The sequence below is a fragment of the Saccopteryx leptura genome, chromosome X, assembly GCF_036850995.1.
Source record: "Saccopteryx leptura isolate mSacLep1 chromosome X, mSacLep1_pri_phased_curated, whole genome shotgun sequence".
Classification (NCBI taxonomy): domain Eukaryota; kingdom Metazoa; phylum Chordata; class Mammalia; order Chiroptera; family Emballonuridae; genus Saccopteryx; species Saccopteryx leptura.
In genome coordinates, this window is record NC_089516.1 from 69,419,665 (window position 1) to 69,444,551 (window position 24,887).

The following is a 24,887-nucleotide window of genomic DNA, read 5'->3' on the forward strand; positions in this document are numbered from 1 at the left end:
CTTAAGAGAAAAATTTATAACAAAGCAAGCTTATTTCAAGAAACATGAAAAATCTCAAGCATTCTAATTTTACACCTAAAGTAACTAGAAAAAATTGAACACAGAAAAGAAAGAAATAATTGAGATCTAGCAGGAATAAACTAAACAAAGTCTAAATAAACATTAAAATACATCAATGAAAGCAAAAACTACTTCATTGAAAAGATAAACAAGAATGATAAACCTTTAAACAGATGAATCAACAACCAAAAAAAAGGGACCAAATAAATAAACTGGAAAATAAAAGAGGATAAGTGACTACTGACACCACCAAAATGCAATATATATATGCACACAACTATATGCCAAAAAATTGTACAATCTGGAAAAAAATGAATATATTCCTAGAAACAGAATCTTACAAGACTTATTCAAGAAGAAACAGAAACTCTGAGCAGACCTATTACAACCAACAAAATAAAAGTAGTAACCAAAAAACCCAACAAACCAGTCCTGGACTGAATGGTTTCACAGTTGAATTTTTAGTAAACATTCAAAGAACTAACATGTATCCTTCTAAAACTGTTTTATAATATTCAAGAGGATAAATGATTCCCAAACCCATATACCAGGCCACAAATATCCTCATTCCAAAATCGTATTAAGAGATTACCAAAAAATAAAATTATAGACCAATAACCCTGATGAACATACTATGCATGCAAATATCCTCAACAAATATTAGCAAACTGAATTCAGCAACACATTAAAAAAATCATACTCTATGTTTAAGTGGCATTTGGTCCTGGAATGTATAGTTTGTTCAATATCTGCAAATAAAATACTGTGATATACCACATAAAAAAATAAAGGGTAAAATTATATGAGCATATCAGTAGATGCAGAAAAAGCATTTGACAAAATCCAACGTATCTTTATGATAAAAACTCTCAGCGAAGTGGGGATAAAGAGGACATACTTCAACATAATAAAGGTCATATGTGACAAACCTACAGCTAACATCATACTCAATGGAGAAAAGTTGAAAGCATTTCCCTTAAGATCATGACCTAAACAAGGATGTCCATTTTCACAACTCTTACCCTTTAGAGTTCTGGAGCTTCTAGCCACAGCAATCAGACAAAAAGAAGAAAGAAAGGAAATCCAAATTGAAAAGAAAGTATTAAAACTGTCATTATTTGTGGATGGCATGATACTCTACCTAAAAAACCTTAAAGATTCCCAAAAAAGCCTATTAGAACTGGTAAGTGAATTTAGTAAAGTAGCAGGATACAAAATTAACATTAAAAACATCATGGACCTGACTTGTGGTGGCACAGTGGGAGAAAGCGTCAACCTGGAACACTGAGCTCGCCATTTTGAAACCCTAGGCTTGCCTGTTCAAGGCACATATGGGAGTTAATGCTTCCTGCTCCTCTCCCCCCCTCTCTGAAAATTGAATAAATAAACTCTTAAAAAATAATAATAAAAAGCGGGTGATAGGAAGCAACTCCGAGATGGCTCAAATGTTGGATTTAGCAGACTCTAAAATGGCATATATAAGAAAGCAATCAATGAGCAACTAAGGTGTCGCAACGAAAAATATCATAGACAATTCTATATACAGTAGTACCTTGAGATACAAGTTTAATTCATTCTGTAACCTAGCTCATAAGTCAGTCAACTTGTATATCAAACAAATTTCTCCCATTTAAAATAACTGAAATAGGTTTAATCTGTTCCAGGCCCTGTGAAACGTCCCCAATCCATCCTAAATTATGAAAAAGACATGTTTTTAATTAAGAAACAGACATGTGTACTTTACCAATGCATAACAAAATATATGAAATAAAAGAAAAAAGTGTTATTTAGTACTATATTCTTACCTAGGAGACAGACAAGTGCGGCTAACGGAGGTGAATGGCAGAGGAGGAGGAAGGGAGGAAGGGATACAGACACTGTAGACACATAAACTAAAACTGCACCTTCTTAACACTAAATGTAAACTAAAACTGAATTTTCTTTACTTTAAACAGAACTAAACCCACACTTTCTTTACTTAAAATAAAACCACAAAAAGTTAATTGTAAAAAAAACGCACTTTCTTAACTTTAAATTTAGCCTAAGCTTAACATTACATATTTTTTCATTTAATCATCACCTGTTTTTGCCTTTTTGGCTGCACTTTTGGCACTTTCACTTGCAGGACTTTTGAATAAAAATCTATCCAAAGAGGTTTGCTTTTGCCTGCCTTTTAAAATGTTACAGAAATGTGACAAACAAGTGTCATTAAAAAGTGCTGAAGCATGACCAGTTGAAACTTTTTCTGGGTGTTTCTTTCAATGAAACTTGAAAGCTTCTCCCACATTGCCAACATGTCTTTAATTTCACTTGGAGAAATCACTTCCTCCAACTCTACCTCCTCCTCACTACTTATCTCTTGCATAAGCACCATATGTTGCATCATCTGTAGCTCCCTCAACTCCTCAGTTGAGAGTTCCACCTCATGCTCCTCGACAAGCTTGTTTACATCACCCTCATCCACCTCCAAACCCATCGAATTTCCAATGGACACAATCTCCTCCAGTGCTTCTACCTTGGTTTCGGTCTCTGGTTCTAATCCTTCAAAGTACCTGTGTGCAAAAACATTAAGCTATTACTTTTTCCATGATGAGTTCAAGGTTCTTCTTGTAACCTCTTGCCATGCCAAGTCAATAATGCGTAAACATATCACGATGTTGTAGTGATCTTCCCAAAACTCTCTCGATGGGTTAGATTTGTATTCTCAGTCACCTCAAAGCAGCGGTGGAACAAGTGCTTTGTGTAAAGCTTTTTAAAGTTGGAAATGACCTGTTGATCCATAGGTTGTAAGATTGAAGTTGTGTTGGGTGGGAGGTAGAGGACTTTCACAAATTTGAAGTAATCGAGAATGTCATTTTCAAGACTAGTTGGGTGGGCTGAAGCACTATCAAGGATTAGTAATGCTTTCATTGGGAATTTTTTTTTCTTGAAGATATTTCTTCACTGCAGGACCAAATACGAGATTTACCCGTTCAAAAAAAAAAAATGCTGCGTAACCCATGCCCTAGCATTGGTGTGCCACATAAGCTGCAGTTTTTCTTTAAGAATCTTGTGAGTATTAAAGGCTCGAGGAATTTCAGAATGATACACTACCAGTGGCTTTACTTTACAGTCACCACTACTATTTGCACACAATGCAAGGGTCAGATGGTCCTTCATGGGTTTATGGCCTGGCAGGTTCTTCTCCTCTGTGGTGATAAAAGTCCTCTGGGGCATTTTTTCCCAAAACAATTCTGTTTTATCACAGTTGAACACTTGTTGGGAGATGTAGCCTTCCTTTGTGATAAGCACAGCAAAATGTATGATGTACTCCTCAGCTGCCTTAACGTCAGCACTCGACATTAAGTGGATGCCAGATCTCTTCTTGAAATTTTCAAACCAGCTGTGATTTGCCTTAAATGTATCTTCTGCTGCCTCTTTTGAGGTTGATGGTTCTTTCATCTTCAAGTCACTGTAAATAATACATGGCCTTTTGCATATTACTGTCTCCATCACTGTATCTCCCGCTAGCTCTTTCTCTTTCACACACACCAGCAGAAGCTTCTCCATTTCTTCATGGATATTTGTCCTTAATTGGGAAAGAGTTGTAGTTCCTTTCTCTGGATTTGTGCTTTTGATGGCATACTTTTGTTTAAGGATGGTACAAATTGTAGATGTATTGTGGTTGTACAGCCTTGTCAGTTCAATCACTCATACAGCATACTCATGTTTTTCTATTATTTCTTGCTTTACTTCTATTGACATCATTCTCTTCTTCTCACCACTGTCATTTACACTCACTTTTTTCGGCCCCATGATAGCACACAAAAAAAGTTAGTAAAAATGCAAAAATGATGCAAGCATGAGTACAGCGCACGAGATTCGACTTGATTCTGTGGGTAACACACGAGGAAGAACAAGATGCTGTTGTTGTGCGGCCGATACCGGACCTGTGCGCCAATGCGCCAACTAGCAGCAACTTCTAAAAATCACGACTCGTATCTTGGAATTTTGTTCGGATCTCGAACAAAAATATGGACTGAGTTGCAGCTTATATCTTAAAAAAAGTATGTTGGTCTGCTTGTATCTCTAGGTACCACTGTATTAAAGAAAAAGAATCATAAAATTCATATGGAACCATAAATGACCCCAAATAGTCAAAACATTCCTGGAAAAAGTAAGACACCACATTTCCTTATTTCAAACTGCATTCTGAAGTTATAGTAATTAAAATAGTATGGTCATACATCTGGTCATTTGCATGTCTTATTGGGAGAAGTGTCTGTACACGTCCTCTGTAAATGTTTTTATTGGAATTTTTTGGTGTGGAGTTTAAACATAGTGGCAAGATTTTATTGAGTTGAAGGGAAATAATATACCCTTATGGACGTAGGAGGTGGGCAGGCTCCAGCAACAATTGTTCCAAAATTCCTGAAAATCCTTCATATATTTTCCTGTTTCTTGGTAATGAGCAAGCTGTCATTTAAACCATCCAAGTCACTTCCTGATTCTTCCTAAGCTTGATTTGAACCTAACCCTCTAACCAATCCTTTTCCTGTACCTACTAGGGTTCTGCACACTCTAAGCAATCAGATTCTTTCCGCAGATTTTCCCAGGCTATATTATAACCCTTCATGTTGCTGTCTTGGCTTCTACTGTGCATGCCTCAAAGTAGAAGCACCTTCCCTTGTACCATCTTGACTTCTATTGTGGATGTCCAAAAGTTCTACTGCATCATATGGTTTCTATTGTGCATGTGCACAGCAGAGAAATTGCTCCATGCTCTTCTGAAAATTTGATACCAGACTGTCAGTCCCTTTGGGAGAATTTTACTGCCTGCTTTGAAGATTAAGTCCCCTAGGAAGAGGATAAAGTGGTCTCCTGGGAAATGAGGTTGAGGTTGTGAATGCCATAGCTTTCTAGTAAATCATTAAATGAAATGCTGTAACTTTCAAATGCAGCAGGTCTAATATCTGATTCAGCTTCTCAGTTTATTAGACTCAATGTCTGATCCCCTTTGTTCCTTCTTCTAAAATTAATAGTAAGGTAAGTACCTACACTAACAATGGCACAATAAACTAATTACTAAAAATCTGCAGCATACCAAATATATGATATTTTTTCATTACCTGACAAAAGTAGGTTTAATTTTGATTGATTTACAAAAAAAATAATAGTAGTAATTACCTACCCTTTTTGTTCTAGTGACATTATTTATTTTATTTTTTATTAATTTTAACTTATTGGGTTTACATGAATTCAAGTGCCCCACTGAATATGACACCCTCACCCCCCACCTCTGTGTCTCTGTTTATACCCCCTTGGCCTCCTTCCCCCTAACTCCTTCCTTCCTCCTTCCTCCCTCTGGGATTTGCTATCCTGTTATCTGTATCTCTGTGTTCATATGTATAATTTCACTCATCAATTCACCTTCTCTGATCCCATACTCTCATCACCCTTCCCTCTGACAGCTGTCCCTCTGGTCCCGGTGACCCTTCCTCTGCCTCTATTCCATTCTTCAGTTCACTTTGTTCATTAGATTCCACATATAAGTGAGATTATATGATATTTATCTTTCTCTGCCTGGCTTATTTTACTTAACATAATAGTTTCCAGGTCCATCCATGTTGTCGCAAAAGGTAAGATTGCCTTATTTTTCATGGCCACATAGTATTCCATTGTGTATATGTACCACTGTATTTTTAATTTTTTTATTTTTAAAGACTTTATTTATTCATTTTAGAGAGGAGAGAAAGAGACAGACAGAGACAGAGAGACAGAGAAGGCAGGAGCAGGAATCATCAAGTCCCATATGTGTAAGCGCAGGGTTTTGAACTGGCGACCTCAGCATTCCAGGTTGGGGCTTTATCCACTGCATCACCACAGGGCAGGCCTGTACCACTGCTTTTTAAAATTTTTTTTTATTTTATTTATTCATTTTTTTAGAGAGGATAGAGAGAGAGAGACAGAGAGAGAGAGCAAGGAGAGAGAGACAGAGATAGAGAAGGGGGAGGAGGTGGAAGCATCAACTCCCATATGTGCCTTGACCAGGTAATCCCAGGGTTTCGAACCGGCGACCTCAGCATTTCCAGGTCGATGCTTTATCCACTGTGCCACCACAGGTCAGGCCTGTACCACTGCTTTTTAATCCACTCGTCCACTGACAGACATTTGGGCTGATTCCAGATCTTGGCTATTGTAAACAATGCTGTAATAAACATGTGGGTGCATATCTTCTTTTGAATCAGTGATTTGTTATTTTTAAGATATATTCTTAAAAGTGGGATAGCTGAATAAAATGGCAGTTCCATTTTTAATTTTTTGAGGAAACACCGTACTGTTCTTCATAGTGGCTGCACAAATCTACATTCCCACCAGCATTTCAGGAGAGCTCCCTTTTCTTCACACCCTCGCCAGCACTTATTGTGTGTTGTTTTGTTGATGAGCACCATTCTGACAGGTGTGAGGTGGTATCTCATTGTGGTTGTAATTTGTATTTCTCTGATGATTAGTGATGTTGAATATTTTTTCATATGCCTATTGTCCATCTGTTTGTCCTCTTTGGAGAATTAAGGTGTTTATACTTGTATATAATTTCTGGTAACAATATTAAGCAATCAGATGCAATCTTATTATGTGACATGATTCATAACATACAACTGTATCATATGACACATATATGTATGGTTCAAGTTAGGGCATGCACAGAAGTTGACTATTGTGTTGGATGTTGTGTTGGATGTTGTAATTTTTTTATTTGACAATCTAAAGAGAAGAGATCAGTGCCCTGAGTAAATAGTTAGGTATTGCATGTTTTAAAAATTCTAGGTGTCTATTTTTATGCCATTACTATAGTATTTTTTAATTAAATTTATTGGGTGACATTGGTTTCTTAGGAAACATATAATATTATTAGCAAATGTCATCCCCATAAATTTAATTTAAAAACTATGGTACTGTCATAAAAACAGACACCTAGAAGAATGAAACAAAATTGAAAGCCAAGAAATAAACCTATGTATGTATGTCCCGATAATATTTGAGAAGGGAACAAAGAGTAGTCAGCAGAGAAAGACAGTCTCTTCAATGAATTTTTTTGGGAAAATTGTATATTCAAATGTAAAATAATGAAAATAGACCCCTAACGTACATCATAAAAATTAACACAAATGGAATAAAAATTAACTGTATAACTAGAAACCATAAAATTCTTATTTTATAAGAATGAATTTCTTTATATGGGTTTTGACAATAATTTTTGAATGGCATCTAAAGCACAAGTAACAGAAAAAAGTAAACAAGTGGGAATACCTCAAACTAAAATGTTTTTGCATAGCAAAAGAAGCAATGAACAAAATGAAATGACAACCTCCAGAATGTAAAAAATATTTGCAAAGGACATATGTATTTGTATATATATTATGATAATATATATATTTATATACTATATACAAGGTGGGACAAAAGTAAGTTAATAGTTGTGAGTATACAAAACACAGTTTATTCTTGTATTATATATTAATTACTGTATTACTGTCCATATGAACAATTATAAACTTATTTTTTCCCACCTTATATATTATTAGAATATATATTTCATTTGTTATATATTATTAGAATATATTTTATATACTGCATATTTATATATTCTATTATTTTAAAATATATACTATTCAGCCATAAAAAGGAAATCATTTGCAATACAATGAATGGAACTTGATGACATTATGCTAAGTGATAAAAATCAGAACAAGAAAGATAAATACTATATATTTTCACTTAATGTGAAATCTAGAAACAAACAAACATTAAAAAAGTGTCAACCTCATAGATGAAAAGATCAGATTTGTGGTTACCAGTGGCATAGTACATGGGTAGCACAAGTTGATGCAAGGTAGTCAAAAGGTACAAATTTCTAGTTATGAAATAAAAAAGTACTGGGAATGTATTTTATAACATGATGATCATAGTTAACATTGTTGCACAGTATATTTGAAAGTTTTTAAGAGAGTAGAGACCAAGTGTTCTCATCACAAGAAAAAAATTCTTTTGTTTTTGGTATTCATATGAAATGATAGATGTCATCTGGCCTTTTTGGTTGTCATGTCACCATATGAGTATGTTAAATAAGTTTAAGTACAGCTTAAACTTATACATTGCTGTATATCAATTCTATCTCAAAAAAACTGGGATAAGGGAAGTACATATTATATCATTGTTCAATAAATGTTAATCTATTAGAGTTGCTCATTGCTTTAGAAATTAATAATTTTTAAATAACCCTTTACGGTCACAGATTCTCAGTATTTTTCAAAATCTATAGCTGTGATCATTTTAATTATCATTATGTGCATCTTCTCCAACTGTTTCTTTTTTCTTGAAGTACAAAAGTTAGTTTTATGTTCAGTTTTTTTTTAATTTTTTTAAAATTTCTTTTATTTTTAACTTTATTTAGTTTTTTAGAGAGAGAGACAGAGAGGGAGCGAGAGAGAGAGAGAGAGAGAGAGAGAGAGAGAGAGAGAAGAGGGAGGAGCAGAAAGCATCAACTCCCATATGTGCCTTGACCAGGCAAGCCCAGGGACTTGAACCGGCAACCTCAGCATTCCCAGGTCTACCCTTAATCCACTGTGTCACCACAGTTCAGGCCTATGTTCAGTTCTGATGCAAATTCACAATGCCTTGCACATAGAGAAAATATTTTTTTATTTTTTTTCTAACACAATAGGCTACAGACCCTCACTGATGAAGTCTCTTCAAAGACTATCTTAGTTATTTTTAAATCTCTTCCTTGAGTTGTAAGTAGGAGCTCAGAGTTTATACTCTAATGCACATGAAGTAGTTTAACTTTACCTGTTGTGTTTTATACCAGATACATCAGAGCCTCTCCTCAAACATGTGGTTCCCAGAGTTAAAATCTAAAGTGAATGGGTCCTTAAATGAGGTTTATATTGGTAATATAACTTTCTGTGAGTAATCAGTGAGAAGCAACTGCCCATCAAGTGGGGGCCAGAGAGAGTTTATAGATTTTACTGAGACAGTTAAGACTTTGCCTCTTAAATATACTTTGGAGCAGTTAGGGAAGCAAACGTTGCTCTCAAATAGTGATATAGTTCTTAAGTGACCACTAATTACAGTAGGTTACATTTATGACCTGCTTGATATATGTTAGACACTTTTCATGCATGAATGTATGTAATCATGTATATCTTATGAATCATTATTATCCTCATTTCAAGACGAGAAACTGAGGTACATAAAGATTAATAAGAAACCTGCCTGGTGTGGTAGATGTGAGGTTTAAATCTAGGCAAAATGAATTCTAGTTAGTGTATGTAATTGTTCCATTATATTGTTTCCAAATAAATGATAAAAAAACTGTAGTTGGTTTTTTTACAGACACTCAGAGCCATATGGTAATATGTGATTATGATATGATTATCACTGAGTTTTCTTTTATTTAGAAAAATAAATTTAACAGGGTGACATTGATCAACAAGAGTACATAGATTTCAGGTGAATATTTCCACATCATTTAAATACTGACTTTTTAAAGGTTATTTATAGTATTTTTATTATATGAAGAATGCCAACACACTTTCCATTTTTCTGAATTATGATACACACATGAAAAACACACCCATTGAGACCCATTGAACTAAGAGCTTCACAGTCTGCAACTTTACAATAATGCACCTCCAACTCTGTTCTGTCTGCTCATCTCTTGAGATTTTCTTGCACTTTATCCCTTAGCCATTGTTTCACATCATGAAACTCTTTAATGGTTTTTCTTCCAGTCTCATAAAAAATCAATTTATTTTCCATATTATCACCAACATGCTCTCCCTATATTAAAAAATCTGATTACATCATTCTTACACGAAGTTCTTTGATAGCTTCTTATTTCCTATAGAATAAAGTTCCAACTTTTTAGAGTTGTACACAGGGCCTGAATAATATGACAGTATTTTTTGTCCATCTCTGGTGATTACTCTTTTTGAAAACTCTTACTCAAATTGTAATTTCCTTTTAAAAACTTAGTTTGTGTTTGGTTTAAGAGTCTGTTTTGGAGTGACGTCAGAGAAATGATGCCATGAGGAATGCGACTGACAAATCTCCCCAAAATTTCAACAAGTTCATCAACCACAGACAGAAAAATTTATCCTTGGAGCGTCTAGGGGTACCACATACTGAAAACAAAGGTATGATTGAGCGAAAAATTGACTAAATATATAATCAACCCTGAAGGAAATAAGTCGGAGAAAGGAACACTTTGCCTTCCTCACTAACCTGAGCAAAGGCTGCTTTCACTTGGAACTCAGAGTCAGGGGGGGGCTAAGGGTGTGGAGGAAGCTAGACTGCAGCACAGATGTTCATTCAAGCTGAGGAAAGAGTTTGCCTGCAGTGAATCAGCCCACGTGAGCTAAAGCCCGAGCCATGAGCAGCAGCTGCCAGTGGCACAGGGAGTGCGCCAAAGCACAATTCCCTACATCCGAGCTTCTCTGGGCAGGCGGGGTTCCTCAGCCAGTCATTTAAGCTAACAATCAAGCATCGGGGGAGGGGCGCGTGGGCAGCTTGCAGTCCTTCCTGGAGCAGATCATCGGGGGAGGGGTGTGCAGGCAGCTTGCAGTCCTTCCTGGAGCAGATCAGCAGATCCAATCGCTGAAATTAGCTTAACCCACGGTCTGCTCACCTCCCAACTGACCTACTCGGCTCTCACTGACAAGATCTCTCTCAGTTCAGAGATCTAAGACAAGAGGTGTGATATTTTTTAGTGCCTCTTGCTAAAGGGGTGGGGGCACCTTCTGATTGGCAGAGCTTTCATACTCAGGGATATATGCTAAAAAAAAGAGGGACTTGGCAGATATTAAGACTTCCTGTACTGCAGGCAGCGACTAGGGCATCTTCTTCACAGCCAAAACAGGTTACAAAGTGCAAAAAGCCTGGGGAGAGTGGTCCCACAGAGTGCTAGGTGTGCTGAACAGGCCTGGAGGCTCATAGAATTTCACCTTGAGAGCAATTGGCTCTCAGCCCCGTCTGATTAATCTGGTGGCTCTGACTGACAGAGCCTTACCTAGAGCCCTGCATTGAGTGGGGATAGAGTGGAGATTTGCCAGTTCTTTGAGCCTCTTACTGCCCAGGCAGAGACAGTGGCAGCCTCATAGCTGGATCATCAGGCTGCTAATTCAGGAAGGAGAGACTAGGAGAGAGGCTCCGGGAAAACAGACTCTCTCATTGTCAGAGCCTGCAAACGCTAACAAGACCTGACTAACGATGAGACTGAAGCCTAATATATGACAACGCCATAGAGTCTCATCAACTGCAAATCTCTAACTAAGAGTGCCACAGGGGCAGAGCCTAGGGTACAGAGTCACCAACCAGGAAGAGGGAGAGGAAAGAAAAAGGAAGAAGTTAACCTCTCAAAATCAAGAAAACTCCACAGACTTTATAACTTGTTCCACTATTTTTTTTTTTGTTTCTTTCATCTTCTTGCCTTTATTATTATTATTTCTTTTTCCTCCACCTTGGTCCTTTTATTCTCTGCTGATCTTATCCTTTCCTATTCTTGAACTACACTACCCATAAGTGTTACAATTCCCACTTTCTTTCTTTTCTTCTTCCTTTCTCTCCATGAGAGTTACACTCTAAAACCCTTAACTCTCTCTCTTTTTGTTTTTTTTTCTTTTTTCTTCTTTTCCCCTTATTCTTTTTTCTTCCTTTCTATTACTTTCTTCTTTTCTACTTTTACTTTTCCTCTCATTCAATCCTCAATTGTGAACAAAATATTTTGCTTGGGACTCAAATTTTTTCTTTGTGGCATTTTGGGTGCTTTTTACTTTGATTTTTAACTCATTAGCATTCTTCCCAACCCAGGATCTTCATTCTATCTAGTTTTTGCTTCACAAAATATAATAGATTTTTTTTCCTTTTTCTTGTTTCCTTCTTATCCCTTTCATTATATCTCTTAGTCGACCATCACTTACAAGCAAATCATTTTATTCTTGACCCAAATTTTTTTTTTGTATTTTGTAGGTCTATACCTTTTTTTTTGCTCCTTGATAACTTCCCCCCAACTCAGGCCCTACGTTATAGGCAGTATTGGTTCCATTTAGCATAATATAATTCACAATTCATCACAATATTTTCCTAAGGAGGAGAGGAGAGGAGAGGAGAAGAAGAAAAAAAGGGTAAATAATAAATTATTATTTTTTTCCAAATTTTTTCCATTTTTTCTTTTTTCTTCTTTTTTAAACTTTTTACTCTTTATTAATTCTCATTAGTGCTATCAACAAGATCACCCTCAGATGCTATTAAGAAAAAGGAAATCAAATATCATGAATACAAAAGATAGAGAAGTAGCACAGAAAGATGTGGAAAAATCTATGGAGAAAAAATTTAACATATTGGAAACCTTGGAGCTAAATGACAGAAAATTTAAAATAGAAATTCTAAAAATACTCAGAGATATACAAGAAAACACAGAAAGGCAATTTAGGGAGCTCAGAAAACAACTCAATGAACAAAAATAATATATTACCAAGGAAATTGAAACTATAAAAACAAATCAAACAGAGATGAAAAACTCAATTCATGAACTAAAAAAAGAGGTAAAAAGCTTAGCTAACAGAACAGGCCAGATAGAAGGTAGGATTAGTGACATAGAAGATAAGCAACTTCAGGCACAACAGAGAGAAGAAGAGAGAGACTCAAAAATTTTAAAAAATGAGGAAGCCCTACAGAAATTGTCTGACTCCATCAAAAAAGAATAACAGCCCTGGCCGGTTGGCTCAGCGGTAGAGCGTCGGCCTAGCGTGCGGAGGACCCGGGTTCGATTCCTGGCCAGGGCACACAGGAGAGGCGCCCATTTGCTTCTCCACCCCTCCGCCGCACTTTCTTCTCTGTCTCTCTCTTCCCCTCCCGCAGCCAAGGCTCCATTGGAGCAAAGATGGCCCGGGCGCTGGGGATGGCTCTGTGGCCTCTGCCCCAGGCGCTAGAGTGGCTCTGGTCGCAATATGGCGACGCCCAGGATGGGCAGAGCATCGCCCCCTGATGGGCAGAGCGTCGCCCCATGGTGGGCGAGCCGGGTGGATCCCGGTCGGGCGCATGCGGGAGTCTGTCTGACTGTCTCTCCCCGTTTCCAGCTTCAGAAAAGTGAAAAAAAAAAAAAAGAATAACATAAGAATAATAGGTATATCAGAGGGAGAAGAGAGAGAAAATGGAATGAAGAATATATTCAAACAAATAATACTCAAGAACTTCCCAAGCCTGTGGAAAGAACTAAAGCCTCAAATTCAAGAAGAAAAAAGAACACCGAGTTTTTTAAACCCAAACAAACCTACTCCAAGGAACATAATAATGAAATTGGCACAAACCAATGACAAAGAAAAAGTTCTCATGACAAACAGGAAAAAGAAGAATACAACATATAAAGGAAAGCCCATTAGATTATCATCAGATTTCTCAGCAGAAACTCTACAAGCCAAAAGAGAGTAGACCCCAATATTTAAAGTTCTGAAAGAGAAGAACTTCCTGCTATGAATACTATATCTGTCAAAGCTATCCTTCAAATACGAAGTAAAAACATTCACAGACACAGAAAAGATGAAGGAATTTATCATCAGAAAACCCCCACTTCATGAAATGCTAAAGGGGGTTTTCCAACCAGATACAAAGAACAAAACAAAACAAAACCACAATTAAAAGCTCCACCAAGAACACAATAAAATCAAATTTAAACTGTGACAACAAAAACAGAAAAGGGGAGAGGATGGAGATTAACAGTAGCAAAGGACGATGGAGTGCAGAAATACTCATAAGATAGAGTACTACAATGAATATGGCAGGTACCTTTTTCATTACTTATTAGTAACCACCCTTGAAAAAACCACCAGAGAAGCACATGACTTAAAAAAGGTAGCAACAGTGGAAAGAAAGATGGAATACAAACAAACAAAAACAAATGATAGAAAAACAAGAGAAGAATCAAACAAGATAAAAAACTAACAGAAAGTAATTTATAAAATGGCAATAGGGAAGCCACAAGTGTCAATAATTACACTAAATGTAAATGATTAAACTTACCAATAAAAAGACACAGAGTAGTAGAATGGATTAAAAAAGAAAATCCGAGGAGATGACGTCAGAGTAATGGCGGGGTAGGAAGCGATACCGATAAATCTCCCCCAAAACTCAACAAGATCTTCAACCAGAAACAGAAAAACCTATACTTGGAGCTTCCAGATGCTTCGCAATACACCCAAAGGTATGATTGAGTGAAAAATTGGCTAAATATATAACCAAACCCCGAAGGAAATAGGGAGTAAGAAATGCTCCGCCTTCGTCACTAACCTAAACAGGGCGGCTTTCTCTGGTAACTGTGAATATAGAAACTGAGGCGGGCAAAGGGGGTGAATACATCCAGGCCGTGACACAAACGGCCGAACCAGGCTGTGGCACGGAGATCCAAGCCGAGGAAAATCTGATCCTGTGGCAACCCGGGCAATACAAGCTAACACTCGCGCCAAACCCAAACAAAGAAAGACAAGCGGCGCGGACATTTTACCCGGTCTCCTGGTTGGTGCGCAGTTAGTGGGCGAGAGATTTCTTCCTAAGCCCCGGAAGTGGGTGCCCGTGTTGCCCCACGGAGAGGCAGGGTCAGAGGCCTTTCTGTGGGCCGAGGGCAGTGTCTCTGGGCAGCCCCAGCGCCCTGGGAAAGCCACGCACGGGAGGGAGTGAGAACTAATTCCAACGGTGGAGATTTTCCGTACTGGAGGGTGTTTCACTCAGAGGGAAACGCGGCCGGCCTGATATCCTGGTCTGCGCACGCAGATAAGGAGTGAGCGATTCCTCTGAGTGCCTCGGCAGTGCGCGCCCGTGTTATCGCACAGAGGGGCAGAGTCAGGGGCCTTTGTGTGGGCCAAATCGGAATCTCGGGCCGCCCCAGTGCCTTGCAAAAGCCGCACATGGGGACGGAGCGAGACTCAATTCCAACGCTGCAACTTTCCCTGCGGTTGGGGGTTTCACTCAGAGCGTGAGACTGCTGGCCGGATATCCTGGTCTGCCAGTGAGTGAGAGTTTCCTCCAAGCACCCCAGAAGTGGGCGTCCGCTTGTGTTACCAGACAGAGTGGCAGAGCCAGAGGTCTTTGAAAGGCCGGAAAACCCACCTGATTATGCTAGCAGCTCTGACTGACTGAGCCTTACCCAGAGCCCTGTGCTGAGTGGAAATAGAGTGGGGAGTTGCCAGCTCTTTGAGCCTCTTACTATCCAGGCAGAGGCAGCAGCAACCCCATAGCTGGATTATCAGGCTACTAATTGAGGAAGGAAAGACTAGGAGAAAGGCTCCAGGAACACGGACTCTCTCACTGTCGGAGCCTATAAATGCTAATAGCCTCGACTGCCAACGAGACTAAAGCACAATACATGACATTGCCATAGAGACTTATCAACTGCAAACCTCCACCTGAGCGTGGCAAAGGGGCAAAACCCGGGGTACAGAGTCACCGACCAGGAAGAGGGAGAGAAAAGAAAAAGCAAGAAGATAACCTCTCAAAATCAAGAATAATCTGCAGACTTTATAACCTATCCCATTTTATTATATTTGTTCATTTGTTTCTCTTATCTTTATTCTTGATACTTTTTTTTTTCCTCCTCCAATTTGGCCGATTAACTCTCTACCGGTCTTACTATCTCCTCTCCTTGAACTACACTACCCATAAGTGTTACATCTCCCATTATCTTTTCTCTTCTCTTCCTTTCTCTCTATGAGGGTTGCACTCCAAAACCCTTAACTCTCTCTCTCTCTCTCTCTCTCTCCTTTCTTTTATCTTCTTTTAGTGGTTCCATTTTTTTTCTCTCTCTCTCTCTTTCTTTTCTCCCTCTATATTAGTTTCTTCCTTTCTCCTTTACATCTCCTCTCATTCAAACCTCAATAACAAACAAATTATCTTATCTGGGACTCAAACTTATGTTTGTGGCATTTTGGGGGGTTTTTACTTCACCTTTTTAACTCACTAGCACTGCTCCCATCCCTGGCTCTCCATATTATCTAGTTCTTGTTCCACTAAATACAATAGTAATTTTTTAATTTGTCCCCCCATTTTTCCGTTTTCCTCTTAATCCTCTCTTCATAACTCTTAGACAACCAACACCTAAAAGCAAATCATTTTATTCTTGACCCAAATTTTTTCCTTATTTGCTTTTTGTGGGTCCATACGCTCTTTTTTTTTTTTTCTTCTTTTTTCTTTCTTTTTTCTTTTTTTTTTTTTTTTGCCCCTTTATTACTTTTCCCCAATTCAGGCCCTCCATCACGGGCATTGTTTGTTATAATTCATAGTCCACCACAAGATTTTATCAAGAAAGAGGGGAGAGGAGAGGAGGGGAAAAAAGGAGGGGGGGAATAATTTCCATTTTTTTTTAAATTTTTATTTTATTTTATTTTTCTTTATTTCATTATTAATTTTTTTTAAAAAAAACAACTCTTTTTGATTTTTTTTATTATTTTTTTAAACTTTTTATTCTTTATTAAATCTCATTAATACTATCAACAAAACCACCCTCAGATGCCATTAAGGAAGAGAAAATCGAATATCATGGATACAAAAGAAAGAGAGGTAACACAGCTAGATGAGGAAAAATCTATGGAGAAAAAATTTAATATATTGGAAACCTTGGAGCTAAATGACAGAGAATTCAAGAGAGAAATCCTAAAAATCCTCCGAGATATACAAGAAAACACAGAAAGGCAATTTAGAGAGCTCAGAGAACAACTCAATGAACACAAAGAATATATGTCCAAGGAAATTGAAACTATAAAAACAAATCAAACAGAGATGAAAAACTCAATTCATGAGCTGAAAAACGAAGTAACAAGCTTAGCTAATAGAACAGGTCAGATAGAAGAGAGGATTAGTGAAATAGAAGACAAGCAACTTGAGGCACAACAGAGAGAAGAAGAAAGAGACTCAAAAATTAAAAAAAATGAGATAGCCCTACAAGAATTATCTGACTCCATCAAAAAGAATAACATAAGAATAATAGGTATATCAGAAGGAGAAGAGAGAGAAAATGGAATGGAGAACATACTCAAACAAATAATAAATGAGAACTTCCCAAGCCTGTAGAAAGAACTAAAGCCTCAAGTTCAAGAAGCAAACAGAACTCCAAGTTTTCTTAACCCCAACAAACCTACTCCAAGGCATATCATAATGAAATTGACACAAACCAAGAGCAAAGAAAAAATTCTCAAGGCAGCCAGGGAAAAGAAGAATACAACATATAAAGGAAGGCCCATTAGATTATCATCAGATTTCTCAGCAGAAACTCTACAAGCTAGAAGAGAGTGGACCCCAATATTTAAAGTCCTGAAAGAGAGGAACTTTCAGCCACGAATACTATACCCATCAAAGCTATCCTTCAAATATGAAGGAGAAATAAAAACATTCACAGATACAGAAAAGATGAGAGAATTTATCATCAGAAAAACCCCACTCCAGGAATTACTAAAGGGGGTTCTCCAATCAGATACAAAGAACAAAAAAAAAACAGAGCCACAAGTAAAAGCTCCAAGAAGAACACAATAAAACCAAATTTAAACTGTGACAACAACAAAAAGAAAGAGGGGGAGAAGATGGAGATTAACAGTAGCAAAGGACGATGGAGTGCAAAAGTACTCACAAAATAGTTCGCTACAATGAACAGGGTAGGGACCCTTTTCATTATTCAAAGGTAACCACCATTGAAAAAACCACCACAGAAGCACATGAGATAAAAAAGATAGCAACAGTGGAAAGATGTATGGAATACAACCAAATAAAAACAAAAGATAGAAAAACAAAAGAGAAGGATCAAACAAGACACAAAACTAACAGAAAGCAAGATATAAAATGGCAATAGGGAACTCACAAGTATCAATAATTACACTAAATGTAAACAGATTAAACTCACCAATAAAAAGGCACAGAGTAGCAGAATGGATTAAAAAAGAAAATCCAACTGTATGCTGCCTACAGGAAACTCATCTAAGTAACAAGGATAAAAACAAATTCAAAGTGAAAGGCTGGAAAACAATACTCCAAGCAAATAACATCCAAAAAAAAGCAGGTGTAGCAATACTCATATCGGATAATGCTGACTACAAGACAGGAAAAGTACTCAGAGACAAAAATGGCCATTTCATAATGGCTAAGGGGACACTGAATCAAGAAGACATAACAATTCTTAATATATATGCACCAAACCAAGGAGCACCAAAATATATAAGACAGCTACTTATTGATCTTAAAACAAAAACTGACAAAAATACAATCATACTTGGAGACCTCAATACACCGCTGACGGCTCTAGATCGGTCATCCAAACAGAGAATCAACAAAGACATAGTGGCCTTAAACAAAACACTAGAGCACCTGGATATGATAGACATCTACAGGACATTTCATCCCAAAGTGACTGACTATACATTTTTCTCCAGTGTACATGGATCATTCTCAAGAATTGACCATATGTTGGGCCACAAAAACAACATCAGCAAATTCAGAAAAATTGAAGTTGTACCAAGCATATTTTCTGATCATAAAGCCTTGAAACTAGAATTCAACTGCAAAAAAGAGGAAAAAAATCCCACAAAAATGTGGAAACTAAACAACATACTTTTAAAAAATGAATGGGTCAAAGAAGAAATAAGTGCAGAGATCAAAAGATATATACAGACTAATGAAAATGACAATACGACATATCAGAATCTATGGGATGCAGCAAAAGCAGTGATAAGAGGGAAGTTCATATCACTTCAGGCATATATGAAAAAACAAGAGAGAGCCCAAGTGAACCACTTAACTTCCCACCTTAAGGAACTAGAAAAAGAACAAAGACAACCCAAAACCAGCCGAAGAAAGGAGATAATAAAAATCAGAGCAGAAATAAATGAATTAGAGAACAGAAAAACTATAGAAAAAATTAATAGAACAAGGAGCTGGTTCTTTGAAAAGATCAACAAAATTGACAAACCCTTGGCAAGACTTACCAAGGAAAAAAGAGAAAGAACTCATATAAACAAAATCCAAAATGAAAGAGGAGAAATCACCACGGACACCGTAGATATACAAAGAATTATTGTAGAATACTATGAAAAACTTTATGCCACTAAATTCAACAACCTAGAAGAAATGGATAAATTCCTAGAACAATACAACCTTCCTAGACTGAGTCAAGAAGAAGCAGAAAGCCTAAACAGACCTATCAGTAGAGAAGAAATAGAAAAAACCATTAAAAACCTCCCCAAAAATAAAAGTCCAGGCCCTGACGGCTATACCAGCGAATTTTATCAAACATTCAAAGAAGACTTGGTTCCTATTCTACTCAAAGTCTTCCAAAAAATTGAAGAAGAAGCAATACTTCCAAACACATTTTACGAAGCCAACATAACCCTCATACCAAAACCAGGCAAGGATGGCACAAAAAAAGAAAACTACAGACTAATATCTCTAATGAATACAGATGCTAAAATACTAAACAAAATACTAGCAAATCGAACACAACAACATATTAAAAAAATAATACATCATGATCAAGTGGGATTCATCCCAGAATCTCAAGGATGGTTCAACATACGTAAAACGCTTAATGTAATACACCATATCAACAAAACAAAGAACAAAAACCACATGATCTTATCAATAGACGCAGAAAAGGCTTTCGATAAAATACAACACAATTTTATGTTTAAGACTCTCAACAAAATGGGTATAGAAGGAAAATATCTCAACATGATAAAGGCCATATATGATAAACCATCAGCTAACATCATATTAAATGGCACTAAACTGAAGGCTTTCCCCCTTAAATCAGGAACAAGACAGGGTTGTCCACTCTCTCCACTCTTATTTAATGTGGTACTAGAGGTTCTAGCCAGAGCAATCAGACAAGACAAAGAAATAAAAGGCATCCATATTGGAAAAGAAGAAGTAAAGGTATCACTTTTTGCCGATGATATGATACTATACATCGAAAACCCCAAAGAATCCACAAAAAGACTACTAGAAACAATAAGCCAATACAGTAAGGTCGCAGGATACAAAATTAACATACAGAAGTCAATAGCCTTTCTATATGCCAACAATGAAACAACTGAGAAGGAACTCAAAAGAATAATCCCCTTCACGATTGCAACAAAAAAAATAAAATACTTAGGAATAAACATAACAAAGAATGTAAAAGACTTATATAATGAAAACTATAAACCATTGTTAAGGGAAATCGAAAAAGATATAATGAGATGGAAAAATATACCTTGTTCTTGGCTAGGAAGAATAAATATAATCAAGATGGCTATATTACCCAAAGCAATATACAAATTTAATGCAATTCCCATCAAACTTCCAATGACATTTTTTAAAGAAATAGAGCAAAAAATCATCAGATTTATATGGAACTATAAAAAACCCCGAATAGCCAAAGCAATCCTAAAGAAAAAGAATGAAGCTGGGGGCATTTCAATACCTGACTTCAAACTCTATTATATGGCCACGACAATCAAAACAGCATGGTATTGGCAGAAAAATAGACACTCAGACCAATGGAACAGAATAGAAAGTCCAGAAATAAAACCACATATATATAGTCAAATAATTTTTGATAAAGGGGCCAACAACACACAATGGAGAAAAGAAAGCCTCTTCAATAAATGGTGCTGGGAAAACTGGAAAGCCACATGCAAAAGAATGAAACTGGACTACAGTCTCTCCCCCTGTACAAAAATTAACTCAAAATGGATCAAAGATCTAAACATAAGACCTGAAACAATTAAGTACATAGAAGAAGACATAGGTACTCAACTCAGGGACCTGGGTTTTAAAGAGCATTTTATGAATTTGACTGCAATGGCAAGAGAAGTGAAGGCAAAAATTAATGAATGGGACTACATCAGACTAAGAAGTTTTTGCTCAGCAAGAGAAACTGATAACAAAATAAACAGAAAGCCAACTAAATGGGAAATGATTTTTTCAAACGACAGCTCAGATAAGGGCCTAATATCCAAAATATACAAAGAACTCATAAAACTCAACAACAAACAAACAAACAATCCAATAAAAAAATGGGAAGAGGATATGAATAGACACTTCTCCCAGGAAGAAATACAAATGGCCAACAGATATATGAAAAGATGCTCATCTTCTTTAGCTATTAGAGAAATGCAAATCAAAACGGCAATCAGATACCACCTCACACCTGTTCGATTAGCTGTTATTAGCAAGTCAGGTAACAGCAAATGTTGGAGAGGCTGTGGAGAAAAAGGAACCCTCATACACTGTTGGTGGGAATGTAAAGTAGTACAACCATTATGGAAGAAAGTATGGTGGTTCCTCAAAAAACTGAAAATAGAACTACCTTATGACCCAGCAATCCCTCTACTGGGTATATATCCCCAAAACTCAGAAACATTGATACGTAAAGACACATGCAGCCCCATGTTTATTGCAGCATTGTTCACAGTGGCCAGGACATTGAAACAACCAAAAAGCCCATCAATAGATGACTGGATAAAGAAGATCTGGCACATATACACTATGGAATACTACTCAGCCATAAGAAATGATGACATCGGAACATTTACAGCAAAATGGTGGGATCTTGATAACATGATACGAAGCGAAATAAGTAAATCAGAAAAAAACAGGAACTGTATTATTCCATACGTAGGTGGGACATAATAGTGAAACTAAGAGACATTTATAAGAGTGTGGTGGTTACGGGGGGGAGGGGGGAATGGGAGAGGGAAAGGGGGAGGGGGAGGGGCACAAAGAAAACAAGATAGAAGGTGACAGAGGACAATCTGACTTTGGGTGGTGGGTATGCAACATAATTGAACGACAAGATAACCTGGACTTGTTATCTTTGAATATATGTATCCTGATTTATTGATGTCACCCCATTAAAAAAATAAAATTATATAATAAAAAAAAAAAAGAAAATCCAACTGTATGCTGCCTACAAGAAACACATATAAGCAACAGGGATAAAAACAAATTCAAAATGAAATGCTGGAAAACAATACTCCAAGCAAATAACATCCAAAAAAAAGCAGGTGTAGCAATACTCATATCTAATAATGCTGACTACAAGACAGCAAAAGTACTCAGAGACAAAAATGGTCATTTCATAATGATTAAGGGGACACTGAATCAAGAACACATAACAATCCTTAATATATATGCACCAAAGCAAGGATCACCAAAATATATGACAGCTACTGACTGACCTAAAAACAAAAACTGACAAAAATACAATGATACTTAGAGACCACAATATGCCGCTGATGGCTCTAGATAGTTCATCCAAACAGAAAATCAATAAAGATATATTGGCCTTAAACGAAACACTAGAGCACCTGGACATGATAGACATCTACAGGACCTTCATCCAAAAGTGAGAGAGTATACATTTTTCTCTAGTGTACAAGGGACATTCTCAAGAATTGACCATATGTTAGGCAACAAAAATAACATCAGCAAATACAGAAAAATTAAAATTATACCAAGTATATTTTCTGATCATAAAGTCTTGAAACTAGAATTCAACTGCAAAAAAGGGGAAAAAAACCCACAAAAATGTGGAAATTAAACAACATACTTTTAAAAAATGAATGGGTCAAAGAAGAAATAATCACAGAAATCAAAAGATATATACAGACAAATGAAAATGACAATACCACATACCAGAATCTCTGGGATGCTGCAAAAGCAGTAATAAGAAGGACGTTCATATCACTTCAGGTCTAATAAACAAAGAAGACAGAGCCCAAGTAAACCACTTAACTTCAAACCTTATGGAACTAGAAAAAGAAGAACAAAGACAACACAAAACCAGCCGAAGAAAGGAAATAATAAAATCAGAGCAGAAATAAATAAAATATAGAACAGAAAAACTATAGAAAAAAATTAATAAAACAAGAAGCTGGTTCTTTGAAAAGATCAACAAAATTGACAAACACTTGGCAAGATTCACCAAGGAAAAAAGAGAAAGGACTCATATAAACAAAATCCAAAATGAAAGAGGAGAAATCACCACAGACATCATAGAAATACAAAGAATAATTGTAGAATACTACAAAAAAACTATATGCCACCAAATTCAACAATCTAGAAGATATGGGTAAATTCCTAGAGCAATACAACCTTCCTAGACTGAGTCATGAAGAAGCAGAAAGCCTAAACAGACTAATTAGCAGGGAGGAAATAGAAAAAACTATTAAAAACCTCCCCAAAAATAAAAGTCCAGGCCCAGATGGTCATACTAGTGAATTCTATCAAACATTCAAAGAAGACTTGGTTCCTATTCTACTCAAAGTGTTCCAAAAAATTGAAGAAGCAATACTTCCAAACACATTTTATGAGGCCAACATAACCCTCATACCAAAACCTGGTAAGGATGGCACAAAAAAAAACCAAAAAAAAACTACAGACCAATATCTCTAATAAATACAGATGCTAAAATACTAAACAAAATACTAGCAAATTGAATACAACAACATATTAAAAAAATAATACATCATAATCAAGTGAGATTCATCCCAGAATCTCAAGGATGGTTCAACATACATAAAAAGGTTAACGTAATACACCATATCAACAAAACAAAAACCACATGATCTTATCAATAGATGCAGAAAAGACATTCGATAAAATACAACACAACTTTATGTGTAAGACACTCAACAAAATAGGTATAGAAGGAAAGTATCTGAACATGATAAAGGCCATATATGATATACCACCAACCAACATCATATTAAATGGTATAAAACTGAGGACTTTCCTCCTTAAATCAGGAACAAGACAAGGTTGTCCACTCTCTCCACTCTTATTTAACGTTGTGCTAGAAATTCTGGCCAGAGCAATCAGACAAGATAAAGAAATAAAAGGCATCCATATCAGAAAAGAAGAATTAAAGGTATCACTTTTTGCAGATGATATGATCCTATATATATTGAAAACCCCAAAGACTCCACAAAAAGATTACTTGAAACAATAAACCAATACAGTAAGGTCGCAGGATACAAAATTAACATACAAAAGTCCATAGCCTTTCTATATGCCTACAATGAAATATCAGAAAACAAACTCAAAAAAATAATCCCCTTCATGATTGCAACTAAAAAAAATACCTAGAAAGAAACATAACCAAGAATGTAAAGTACCTATATAATGAAAACTACAAAGCATTGTTATGGGAAATCGAAAAAGATACAATGAGATTGAAAATATTCCTTGTTCTTGGATAGGAAGAATAAATATAATCAAAATGGCCAGATTACCACAATCAATATACAAATTTAATGCAATTCCCATCAAAATTTCGATGCCTTTTTAAAGAAATGGAACAAAAAAATCATCAGATTTATATAGAATTATAAAAAACCCCGAATAGCCAAAGCAATCCTAAGAAAAAAGAATGAAGCTGGGGGCATTACAATACCTGACTTCAAACTATTATAGGGCCACAACAATCAAAACAACATGGTACTGGCAGAAAAATAGATACTCAGACCAATGGAACAGAATAGAAAGTCCAGAAATAAAACCACATATATATATGGTCAAATAATTTTCGATAAAGGGGCCAACAACACACAGTGGAGAAAAGAAACCCTCTTCAACAAATGGTGCTGGGAAAACTGGAAAGCCACATCTAAAAGAATGAAACTTGACTACAGCTTGTCCCCTTGTACTAAAATTAATTCAAAATGGATCAAAGACCTAAATAGAAGACCAGAAACAATAAAGTACATAGAAGAAGACATAGGTACTAAACTAATGGACCTGGGTTTTAAAGAGCACTTTATGAATTTGACTCC

At 36.5% G+C, this 24,887-nt stretch overlaps 1 pseudogene; it reads left to right on the forward strand.

The window, feature by feature from the left end:
- The first annotated feature begins 3,901 nt into the window (after nt 1–3,901).
- LOC136386366 (PRELI domain containing protein 3B pseudogene) overlaps nt 3,902–24,887 on the forward strand; it is a 149,007-nt pseudogene continuing 128,021 nt past the window's right edge.